The 12,778-nt window shown below is 45.4% G+C and overlaps 1 protein-coding gene across 6 annotated transcripts in view; it reads left to right on the plus strand.

Moving 5' to 3' along the window:
- BTRC (beta-transducin repeat containing E3 ubiquitin protein ligase) overlaps positions 1 to 12,778 on the plus strand; it is a 314,397-nt gene that overhangs the window by 160,262 nt on the left and 141,357 nt on the right. Inside the window, exon 1 of one of the 6 annotated variants that reach the window (XM_073555798.1) lies at positions 4,270 to 4,415. The exons of 4 other annotated variants lie outside the window; for them this stretch is intronic. The gene's annotated coding sequence lies outside the window, so the exon portion shown is untranslated. Of the gene's footprint in view, positions 1 to 4,269; positions 4,416 to 6,204; positions 6,227 to 12,778 lie in introns of those variants that run through there. One more of the 6 variants, XM_073555799.1, reaches the window with a different exon arrangement.

Below are 12,778 nucleotides of genomic sequence, written 5' to 3' on the forward strand. Positions count from 1 at the left end.
CCTTCTTATGTACAGCACCGTGGAATTAATGGTGCTATATAAATAATTATTTATGAAGAGTCTCTGAAGGAAGACGATGTAAACCATTGTTGAGTATATTGCTCTGGATTTGGGTGGATCCAGCTTCTAAAATCACCATTTCTTCCTTAAATATTAGGAATTTGATTCCACCCATTCTGCTCTGGAGTGGCGCCAATGACCTCCAGTCTCTAGGGACGACTCGTCCCTTCTTCAGAAATTAAATTGAACTTGGCAGTTTGAAGCCTGGAATTTTTGGATTTTTCTGGATAAAAAATCCTCTTTTTTTTAATTTTTTTTAAAAAAAAAAGTAGTTTCCAGCAAAAATGCTTCAAAAATTGACGTTTCTTTTTTTTCTATTTTGGGGATAAAACTTGCCCTATGTGGACTATAGGCGAGTGTTCCCGTGTAACCCCCTAAGAATCGTATTCCGCGAGTATTAGAAGCAGTTGTTGGTTTGGATATTAGAGCAGAGTCTTGGTAACGTATCCTTATAGGGGGGTGTAGCGAAGAGGTGTGTTTTTTAAAAGAAAAACCTAGCCAGAAATGCATGAAAAAAACGCAATAGAGAAAATGTGACAAAAACACGTGAATTGATGCAATTTAAATGCTGAAAATGTGCCAAATGATTAACTTTATGCTTTTCCTGCCATGTATTAAAAACAATGGCATGCACTGTTTTTGAGCCCAAATGAATGCATAGTGTATTGCAAGGAGATAAAAAAAAAAAATTAAATAAATAAAGTACAAAATAACTTTAAATGTGAATTTTGGCTCCAAAACAGTGTAAAACTTATTGTTAATGCTACAAATTAAGGGTGTTTCATCGTGGGAGGTGTGTAGTGGGAATGTACCCTTAAGATCCCAGCTGTTTTATGTATGTTGAATCTTGTTTGGGGCCAACTGATGACTCTTAAGTAGTGATGAGCGAACGTGCTGGGATAAGGTGTTATCTGAGCATGCTCGAGTGCTAACTGAGTGTTTTCGGCGTGCGGGAAAAGTATGTCCGAGTCCCCGCGGCTTCATGTCTCGCGGCTGTTAGGCAATCCCTGCATGTGTTGCGGCTGTCAAAAAGCCGCGAGACACACAGGTGCGGGGACTCGAAGATATTTTTCACGCACGTCGAAAAGACTCAGCACATGAGCATGCTCAGATAACACCTTAGCTGATTCATGTTCACTCATCACTACTTATAAGTGATCCTTCCCTATGAGGCATGCAGTGTCCTCCATTCTGGAACCTTAAGGCTGTGTGCACACCTTGCAGATTTGGTGCGGTTTTTTTTTTTCCTTGCAGATTTTCTATATAAATCTGAAGCAATCCTGATGCCAGCAAAGTGAATGAGAAACCTGAAGTGTCATGCACACCTTGCTTATTTTTTGACTTGGAGTTTTGGTACAGAAAATAATCTTGAGTGTGTCAAGCCTCACCATTGTCTTAATTCAAATCAATCTAGAGCGCAGGGCAAAAACGCGCGTCTTTTTTCAGCTGCGTTTTTCCTGACAAGATCTGCGGGAATGTTACTCAACATGTTCACATAGCCTAATCGTGTTACCAATATGCACCAAAGACTATTTTTATAATTTTTTACTATTAAAATTATATATGTAGTTATATATATATATATATATATATATATATATATATATTTTTTTTTTTTTTTTTTAATAAGGCAGCATTTTTTACCTGAATTTTGAATCGGATCCACTACCAAACTCGCCTCCAAAAAAAATCCTTGTGATCCTTCCCCTTTTTTATTTACAAACAAATTAATGAAGTGTCAGATTAGCTGATGAATAAATCACCGCGCAGCTTTCAGTCTATGGAAATGACCTCACAGACCCCGGAGGTCCGAGCGCTAAGTGCTTAGGGAGCTCATGAATGCAGGTTGGTAAATTTATTGTCCCGCCATCTGTTTTTCCTGCCTTGCAATAGGGACCCATCAGGGTTTTGTAAAGCCTTTGTGGTGGCCAGTCCCCCAGCGGCTGACCTTCTATCTTTGTGGAAGCCGTGAATATGGCTGTCAATAGCACGCGGGTCAGAGGGCGGCTGTTTATGTTGCCCCCTCCTGATCACCCTAATGGCTTAAGAAAAGACATTGGCAGTGTAGGATGTTTAGACGCCCCCTGCTACCATTGAGAAGTGATGAGGTCCCATTTGCTGCCCGCTCTGTTCTTCCCTTTAGTGCTGTCTCAGCTTTCAGGCTTTTTTATGGCTTCTCAGATTTGTTTTTCATCCATGTTTGTTAGTTTATTAGTCGGCCTTCTCTTTATATTGGAAGCACATTAAAGGGAGCCAACGTGATGCGACGATGTCCTGCATAGTATCCGTCTTCTGCCGGTCACGTGGGCCGGATTCTGTATAGCGCCCCAGCGTTACTCGCTATATTCCTGCCACTTACCTACTTAAAGGGGTTGGTTACTATTAGATTTACCTTTTATTAGATGTGTTGGGGATGTGATTTTGTAGCACTCACTATCATATAGGTACTCCAGGTTCTCCTCCTACTCCTGGTAGTACCGCCGTCCTCACAGACTGCACAGTCCTCCGGACCATACAATGGCTGCCGGTGGAGGAGCCAGTGACCAGATCCCGTCCTTCAGTATTTTCCAATAGAAAAACAGAAAATCCAATTGCAAATATTAATTTTAGCCCAAAATATATCTTCCAAAAGTGGACAGGCCCTGTAAGTCACGGTATGTTCACGCATTCTGATCTCCGGCAGTTTTAGAAATCAGAATAATGTCAAAAACTGCTCCCTTGTATAACCAATGCAAGCTGGAGCAGCTGGGACCGGTCTGGGGGACATCCGTTTTTAGAACAGAAGACCGAGTCGCCTGCAGAACAAGGGATGTCTCGTAGACGTATGTGGATAGGCAGCATCAGAAAGGGGGCCCTAAGGTCAGACCCCCATGTAATAACCCTGTGAATAATGGCAACATATTCCCCTATTGAGGCTTATTGGCATGTTATGGTTTGACCACCGAAAGACACTTTTTCACAGTGCCAGAAAAGGATGAGGCCTCTGAAATATTGGGCAACCCCCTTCCTATTTATTCCTTGCAAAGCGTTCTTTTTCTAATCCGCAGCATGTAAATTCTTTTGGCGTTTTTTGTCTAATCAAATCAATGGGTAATAAAACGCAAGGAAAAATGCGCAAAGAAAGGCTTGTGTTTTACTCAACATTTTTCTTGCCAATACTTTGTTTTTCTGCAAAAAAAACCCCAAAACAATCTGCTGCAGTTACTGAACTTGTGCACATACCTGTAATCTCCAGGTAGAGCTATTGGTGGTGGTGAGATGGTTGCGATTTTAGACTACATGAAATGAAGGGCCCACACTGCCCGGGACCCTCTGTGTGGAGCAGTCAGTGGGAGTCGACACTCACGGACCCTCACTCACCAGTGTATGAATGAGAATATTAGTTTATATGCGGCATAATATGTCGGGATAGTAAGAATGAAGATTGCAAGGCTACATTTAGGCCATCGCGAATCATTGCAGATCAACCGTGTACGGAATCTGCAGGCGTGACTCTGGCGCCATGTGCTCGCCCACAAAGCCGACGGGAGTGAGGACTGCCTACTGCTCCTCCTAAGGACCTTACCAAAGGCTTTCCTCCCCGCGCAGACCCGAGGTGCCCCAGTACTTAGGGAAACATTGGTCCGTTGTGCACATGGGTTTTGGAATACGTCCATATAAAGTTGGCCTAAGGGCACACATCCGTGTTTCACACTCTGTGCATTGACCCCGCTGTACAAATCGGTCGTGGTTCTCCTGATCGGAACCTGACCGCCTCATAGGCACATACAATCATATGTAAAAGTTTGGGCACCCCTATTAATGTTAACCTTTTTTCTTTATAACAATTTTGGTTTTTGCAACAGCTATTTCAGTTTCATATATCTAATAACTGATGGACTCAGTTATATTTCTGGATTCAAATGAGGTTTATTGTACTAACAGAAAATGTGCAATCTGCATTTAAACAAAATTTGACCAGTGCAAAAGTATGGGCACCCTTATCATTTTCTTGATTTGAACACTCCCAACTATTTTTTACTGACTTCCTGAAGCACTAAATTGGTTTTGTAACCTCATTGAGCTTTGAACTTCATAGCCAGGTGTATCAAATCATGAGAAAAGGTATTTCAAGTGGCCACTTGCAAGTAGTTCTCCTATTTGATTCTCCTATGAAGAGTGGCATCATGGGCTCCTCAATACAACTCTCAAGTGGATATAACTCGTACAAGGGCACGAGCCCTCACACTGAGTGCTGCAGCATTCTCTCTCCGGCACGTTGCATAGAATGAGCTGTAGCAGCAGTGGTCAGCGTCTCCGTTAGTCACCTGGCAGCGATCCGTCCGACCAAACTAGGAGAACCCGCCTTCCCAGTGGTGAGATGGTTTCCCATGACCTTAGAAATGTGTTTGTATGTCTTGGAGGAAAAATGTGTTTTCTGCTCTTTCCGTGCTCTTTGCTAATAGGGTCTGTCAGCGTTTTCTCTTGGCCTCATTTGTAACGCTGTAAATGGCAACCTTTTGTGCGCGCTCCTCGTGCTTTTGTATACGTGTCCACTTACCATCCTAACAATGTAGGCCTCCATAATGGAGCCATTCAGGGGCCCGCGCACCCCCCAGCTCCCTGGTTATATTTCTTGCAGTAGTTAGGGTTTTCTACCATCAGTCCTGCCTGACTGAAGCCCCCCGTGGAGTCATCTGAAGGCATGAGAGGGGGCAGAGAAGGAACCGTGCCTCTCCTCTTGTTGGATTCCTCCTATTATTCAGAGACCCTAATGAGGCCATCTGGTGGGGGGCTTCTTCTCTCTTGTGGAGATGGTCACCTGCAGTGAAGCCGCACGAGGGGGCTCTCCAGTTTGTGCTGTAGGCCGTAATTCAACTCTTCATTGATACTTTGCGATTTGTTCTATAGGTGCCGGTGCATTGACCAAGGCAAGAGCCCAGTGTGTCCTAGGAGCCAACAGCTGCCATGTTTCCAGCACCTTGTGAGCGGCCGGAGTAATGTCACGGGTTATTAAATGGGGAATGGCCCCGTAGATTATCCTCTTTCTACCTTTTACTGCCGACCTTTTGACTTTTATGACAAAGCCGTGTGTTAGCTTCGCTATTGTGCTGGCGTTATCTGAACGCTCTCTATGGTTTCATAAGCCCACTATATCCGGCGCCGGCTGCCCATAACTCACAAAGCTTATTATTTTATGTAATCATGCACTTGTGCTTAGAACCCAGGATAATTTACTATGTCATTAATGTTGGCGTCCCCTTTTTTTTTTTTTTCTTCATTCAGTTGTCTAATTACGCTTTTCAGAGTTGTTCTTTTACCCATAAAATGGTTATTCTGTGTAACCCTGTGTGCGTCGGCCATATGGTGTAAGCAGCGCGCCCTCTAGTGGCCATGTGTGATACCAGCAACATGAATGCAACTGGTGAACGCCAAGGAGTAAAGGTCTCATCCAGAAGTCAGGGATTGAGCTCGTACACAAAAATACTCAACGTTGGATATTCATCAGTGTTTGGTCCTCGTCCGTCTCCTCCATCAGTGTTTCATCAGTATGTAGTAGCACCTGGATGGGTAGTGTATTTTACCCGTGACCTGACTCTGTTCAAAAATGTTCATAACACATATTAATTACACATAAAATATGTGCCATGCATTATGAACCTTTTTGATCAGAGTATATATTGCACACATTTATTTCACACAGATTTAGATATATTACACACATAGATATAACACACACACACCCGCACACACGTGTATGTATATCCAAACACACACACTATATACAAACACAAATATGCACACACATTATATATATATATTTATTTATACACGCATACATACACACATTCTCACACACACACAGCTCTGGCAAAAATTAAGAGACCACTTTCAAATGTTCAGTTTGTCTGATTTTTCTCTTTCTAGGTATATTTTTGAGTAAAATCTAAATTCTTCTTTTAGTCTATAATCTTCTGTCTCTGAATTTCCAAGCACTAAATTTTGTATTTATTTTCAGAAAATGAGAAATGATGTGAACAGGTGTGAGACTCTGGCTCCTAACTATAAAGGTGTGTCAGGTGTTCTCACTCACTGTTGGTGATATTGGTGTTTTCCAACCATCCTTGGTGAAGGAAGGAACTTGAAAAGAGTCCCGGGCAGCCCAGTCAGAATCCTGGAGTGGCAGGTATGGTGTCAGCGAGGAGTTCTTGTGAAGCTTGGTGGAGTGGCAGCTATGGTGTCAGCGAGGAGTCCTTGCAAAGCTTGGTGGAGTAGCAGCTATGGTGTCAGCGAGGAGTTCTTGTAAAGCATGGTGGAGTGGCAGCTATGGTGTCAGCGAGGAGTTCTAGCAAAGCTTGGTGGAGTGGCAGCTATGGTATCAGCGAGGAGTTCTTGCAAAGCTTGGTGGAGTGGCAGCTATGGTGAAAGCTGCACTCAGATGCTGGACTCTGTTGCTGGAAGAGAGCTGTACTCAGATGCTGGACTCTATTGCTGAAAAGCTGGACTCAGATGCTGGACTCTGTTGCTGTAAAGCTGCACTAAGATGCTGGACTCTGTTGCTGTAAAGCTGCACTCAGGTGTTGGATCCGGTTGGAGGAAAAGAGGCACTCAGGTGTCGGACTCTTGCTTGGAGAATTAGCAACAGAGCAAAGCTTAGTGGTGTTTCCCTGTTTGTCACTTTCCTCAATGTGTATTTTAGTGCAGTGGTGGGATTAGTTTCTGCACCGTCCACTTCACTAGTAAGGGATTGGTTCAGGACGAGCTAGGGATTTCAGGTATCCTGATCGGCGCCTGGTGCGGAACCGGCCTAGGGATCGTTAGGAGTGTAGGGACACTGACTCAGGGGAGTGCAGGAGGTCTCCACGTCCCCGTTCCCTATCACAGGGCCACCATTGTAATTGTTTTCCTGGTTTTCCCCTTTATTCTGAAATTCGCCTTGCTGGAGGCGGTGCATCCAGACATACGTGTACTACTGAAATTCGCCTGCTGGAGGCGGTGTATCCGGCTGCACGTTCTATTATTTAAATTCGCCCTGCTGGAGGCGGTGTATCCAGGGTCACGCGTGTCATATAAATTCGCCCTGCTGGAGGCGGTGTGTCCAGTCACACGTGACCATGACATTATCACCGACCCTACATTTTTTTTTTTCTGGTAGGCCTTTGGCCAAGTTCAGGCCGGTGAGTAATTGCTGCTGGGGGTCACTGAGGTGAGTGAGGAGCTGCATGGTGTGCTGAAGCAGTTCCAGCAGCATTTATCAGGGTCTGTCAAATTGTGGCTCTGGCAAAGAAGCCCCCAGAGTCCCTGCTGGTGAGCGGGACTTGCTCATGCACGCAGACGCACCTAGGCAGGTGGGAGGAATGGGTGTCCCCATGGTGCTGCCTGGTATTCCCTGAGGTGAAAGGGTACGTCCCTGTGGTGGGCGGATTTGTGTTATAGTCCGCGGGGCTCACGCCACACCTTCCATACCACCAAAGAAGCCGCCCCCTCCTGGTCGTGTGGAGGAAGGCAACCAGGGAGTGTATATTTCCTCCATATCCCTGTCCCCTTCTCCTCCAGTTGTGGCTGCAGGGATGCTGCCAGGGAGTAGGGGCAAGTCTCAACCCTCGCCATTAGCCAACCCAGAGAGGCGCAGGCCTCGTAGTAGGAGGGGTTGGAGGGTGGTGTTTCCCTTGGTGAATAGCGGGGTTGTGAGTGTGGTGACACAGGGGGATGCCTGTTGTCAGTTCCAGTAAAAGTTCACAGCATTTGACAAAGTAATGAGTGGTAATAAACGTTCTGGTCCGGACCAGTGTGTGAACGAGCGTGTATGGGTGTCCACCAAATAAAATCCAGTGGAAGTGTGTGCGGAGTCTTGTCTGCTTGTTTTACCTCCAAACATGCTCATACACAACTCGCTCCCCAGGAAGGTGCTCTGGGGATGTGCAACACCGCCAGAACATACATTGCCAATACCAGCGGTGCCCATTTGTCTTTAACCTGAAGTACAGGTAGTTGCAGAGGTGAACTCTGGATCTGGGGGTTCCCTGATGAGGAGCGGTCTTGAGGGTCCAGATGCCCCTCATTGAGGGAGAGTACTGTCATGATCCAGGTTGGATATGACAGGTTTTGAATAAGTAACCTTTTTTTTACTTTGAGCTGGTTGCTTAGAGTTGGTTTTGCCCCCGGTGGCCATTAGGGTTATTACACAGTGGTGTCTTTTGTTCTAGTTTGCCCCCGGTGGTGGTGAGCGTTATTGCACGGGAATCTCTAACAGGTGTGAGACTCTAGCTCCTAACTATAAAGGTGTGTCAGGTGTTCTCACTCACTGTTGGTGATATTGGTGCTTTCCAACCATCCTTGGTGAAGGAAGGAACTTGAGAAGAGTCCCGGGCAGCCCAGTCAGAATTCTGGAGTGGCAGCTATGGTGTCAGCGAGGAGTTCTTGCAAAGCTTGGAGGAGTGGCAGCTATGGTGTCAGGGTGGAGTTATTGCAAAGCTTGGTGGCGTGGCAGCTATGGTGAAAGCTGCACTCAGATGCTGGACTCTGTTGCTGGAAGAGAGCTGCACTCGGATGCTGGACTCTGTTGCTGGAAGAGAGCTGCACTCGGATGCTGGACTCTGTTGCTGGAAGAGAGCTGCACTCGGATGCTGGACTCTGTTGCTGTAAAGCTGCACTCGGATGCTGGACTCTGTTGCTGGAAAGCTGCACTCAGATGCGGGACTCTGTTGCTGGAAAGCTGCACTCAGGTGTTGGATCCGGTTGGTGGAAAAGATGCACTCAGGTGTCGGACTCTGTTGCTTGGAGCATTAGCAACAGAGCAAAGCTAAGTGGTGTTTCCATGTTTGTCACTTTCCTCAATGTGTGTTTTAGTGCAGTGGTGGGATTAGTTTCTGCACTGTCCACTTCACTAATAAGGGATTGGTTCAGGGTGAGCTAGGGATTTCAGGTATCCTGATCGGCGCCCTGGGGTGGAACCGGCCTAGGGATCGTTAGGAGTGTAGAGACACTGACTCAGAGGAGTGCAGGAGGTTGCCATTCCCTATCGCAGGGCCACCATTGTAATTGTTTTCCTGGTTTTCCCCTTTATTCTGAAATTCGCCCTGCTGGAGGCGGTGTATCCAGACGTATGTGTACTACTGAAATTCGCCTGCTGGAGGCGGTGTATCCGGCTGCACGTTCTATTATTTAAATTCGCCCTGCTGGAGGCGGTGTATCCAGGGTCACGCGTGTCAAATAAGTTCGCCCTGCTGGAGGCAGTGTGTCCAGTCTCACGTGACCATGACAGTAGCATAGTTAGTAAGGCCGAGCAGAGGCTTTGTCACAGAACAGATTACATCAGTGACTGCCATCCCCTGTGCAGGTTAGAAGCTGCAGACCCCCATCACTGGCCATCACACAGTCTGTTCTCACTGCTGCCAGCAGCCTGGGACAGTGAGGGAAGGAATTACTGATAATGAGTTATGTATTGTAATCATGGAGTGGCCCAGAATACAGGACGATTTTCCCTCCTCACTACTTTCACTTTCCATAGATCACTGTTCAGTGTGTGTCTGGGGGAGGAACAGCTGGGTGGTCTGCTCTCTGCAGTGAGGCTGCTAGAGGGGGAAGATTTGTTACTGTGTGATGAGGGCTTCTTCATGTGGACGGGGAGGGCCTGTAGCTATGGAGGGTGGGGTTGTTGCTATAGAGGGCATGTTTGGAGTAGAGTAGGAGGTTACTACCAGTTCTCATTTCAATACCATAACACACACCCCCTTGGACCTTCTGTTCAGAATATCTAGAAAACCGTGCAAACTAGTGACAGAAAGTAAATTACTTATTGTCATAATTCTGCAGCCCAGATACAGTATGTACTGAGATTATGTGAAAAGCCCAGACAACCCCTTTAACGTGAGGATCTATTCAGCCATGTTCTCGCGTCGCATGAACACTGCATTTTTTTTTCGTTCCGCTCTTGTGTAGAAATTCTGTTGTGTGTAACTGTCCAAGCTCAGTGGATTCATAAAAACTCTTGCCCACTGTGCAGTTAAAGCTTTTGAGCGGTGCATTTTTGCTCTGTAAACTTCTATGGGGAGCGTGAAGCAAAAAAAAAAAAAAATTTAAATAGAGTTGCAATTTTAACTGCAGTGTTGTTTTTTTTTTAATTTTTTTTTTTTAAGAGCCTCCTGTCATAGAAATTGAATTTTCCTCTATTGACAGAAGGGTTGACGTGCTTATTCCCAATATATAACTCGATGCTCCTACATCATTTGCTTTTTTTTGGTCCATTTTTTTGTCCTGCATTCACTGATGTTTTTTTCACTAAATTATCCAAAATAGCACACACTGTTCATAAATGTGGCACAGAATTAAAAATGCTTTTTTATGCCCATGCTCCTATTTTACCATCACAATAAAGTACTTTTGCATTTAATTCACTTTGATGGATTAAAAACTTTTTTTCTCAAGTCACTCTACACGACCGCACCACAGGAGGTTACACCACACCCTAATAGGGACAGGAAACACAAAGGTCAAATAGCCCATCCCACTTCCTCCCTCCAGTGTTTTTCCTGTCCCTATGGGGCATGAGGACGTCATCCTGCAGTGCTCTGTGGCCAGAAACAGACACTGTCCTGCATATCTTTAGGCCAGGCAACTGAGGTCTACTGCTCTGGCTTTCCCCTCTTGCAGTTGCTCCTGTCTCCTCCGGGACATAGGACCTCACCATTCTTTCCACGCCTCCAGATAAAGCAGCTCTCCTCCTCCCCACTCTGTTATCCAGCCTGCAAATACCAACAGTGACATCAGTTGTGATCCCAGGTCCTTCATTATCACTTCTGGTTGCGTTCAGTAGTGGAAAGCACTGCTCAATATTCTGCGCACATGAATTTTTGCCAGGGTATGGGAGCCCTACTATCGTCTGCAAGAGATCTCCCCTTACTTGCGCCTATCAGACTATGGGGAGGAGGATCATCCCATCAGGTGCTGCGTTGGAGTCCTGCCACTTGGTCATAAGGAGCCCGTACTGAAGAATCAATAAGGTAGGACCTTTCCTATGATGGAGGGTTGTCGATCTTATTGCTCTGCATCTGCAGAACCCATCGTTAACCTGAACCCAGTAAGTACCTGGCATGGGTAGGTCTCTATCTTTGGAGCAAAATTTTTCAGTATACTTAGATGGCTCCCTTCTCTCCTGCTTTTTTAAAAATAAGTAAAGACAAGATGTCAGCCCAGAAGTGTACCATCTGTGCCAAAAAGTTGCTATCTTCCCATAAAAAATGTCTGTGTCAAAGTTGCACAGATAAAATTGTGAAAGAGGAACAGCCCTCCTTGATGAAAGAACTAGGAGGGATGGTCCGCCAGGAAGGTTGTCCTCCCCAGCCTCATTCTGCCAATCATTTTACGTGACCTCATCAGGGGCCAAAAAGAGGAAAATGAGTATGGAGGAGCAATCAGATTCAGACTCGCAAGAAGGTCAGAGATCCTTCACTGGCGAGTGGTGGGAAGAAGGCGAGTTAGCCGCAGGCACAGACCTGACCCAGGGAAACAAGAAATATTATCTATTGATATTATAGATATTTATCTTATATATATTTCTTCCTCTAGTGGGAATTTAAGTATTGGTCAGAAATACCAACAGTAGATATGCAGGTGGCTAAACTTGCAAAAAAGACATTCCCGTTTGAAGATTTCTCGCAACTGAGGGACCCAATGAATCATTAAATGGACAGCCTGCTAAAGAAATCCTAGAATACTTCAGCAGCTCTGAACACAAATGTGCTGTCCACATGTATAGCAAGGTCCATGTTCCGGTGGTTGAACCAGCTGGAAGAACATCTCCGCATGGGAGCCTAAGAGAAGAGCTGCTAGAATCTCTACCTCTTCTTCAGAAAGCCATAGGATTCTTAGCGGACGCATTCGCAGAATTGGTTGGAATAGCAGTAAGGTCTTCAGTCTTGTCAAATTCAACGAGACGTGCACTATTCATGAAATTGTGTAGCGGTGACAGTCTCCAAGATCAAGCTCTGCCCTATTCCCTTCAGAGGAGAATATATGTTTGGACCCGCGATGGATGAGTTAAAGCGTCTGATAAAAAGAAAACATTGCCAAAACTCAAGTTGGTCAGTAAGTGGCCCTTTCGTCCCTCACAAATTCAGCCTCCCGCTGGAGCTATCCTAAGGGAGGTGAAGGCATAAACCTTTTGCTCTCCCAGAATCCAAGTCAGGGGAGACAATGAAGCCAAGATAGTAAGGTGTCGGGTTTCTATATTCTTCTCCCAATGGCAGATGATCAGCACAAATCAATGGGTTCTAGAATCTGTCAGAGAAGGAATAGAAATCGAATTCTCCACCACAGAGCCTGAGAATAACTTGCCGTTCATCACTGGAGTTACGAAATTCTTTAATATCAGGACTCTAGCTAAAGGGGTAATCTCCCCAGTACAAGAAACAGAATATGGAAGGTGACATTATTCTCTTGTGTTCCTTATAAGAAAAGCAAATTGAACTTACATGATAATAAACTTAAAACCCCTGAACGCACACACAAATTACAGAAGATTCAAGATGGAATCATTAAACTCTACCATTCCCCTAATTTCGTGATGGCAACCATCAACGTACCGGACGCCTATCACATTCCCTTTCACCCAGCCAGCCTTCCAGAAATACCTGGGATTTGCAGTTACCAAGGCATCCCAGGCAAAATTGTCTGGGAGCTAATGACGCCCTTTCTCTATCAAGGGTAACACGTTTAAATTAACAACTACTCCACTAGC

This window comes from Dendrobates tinctorius, unplaced genomic scaffold (assembly GCF_039654945.1).
Source record: "Dendrobates tinctorius isolate UK_male_01 unplaced genomic scaffold, ASM3965494v1 ptg000230l, whole genome shotgun sequence".
NCBI lineage: Eukaryota > Metazoa > Chordata > Amphibia > Anura > Dendrobatidae > Dendrobates > Dendrobates tinctorius.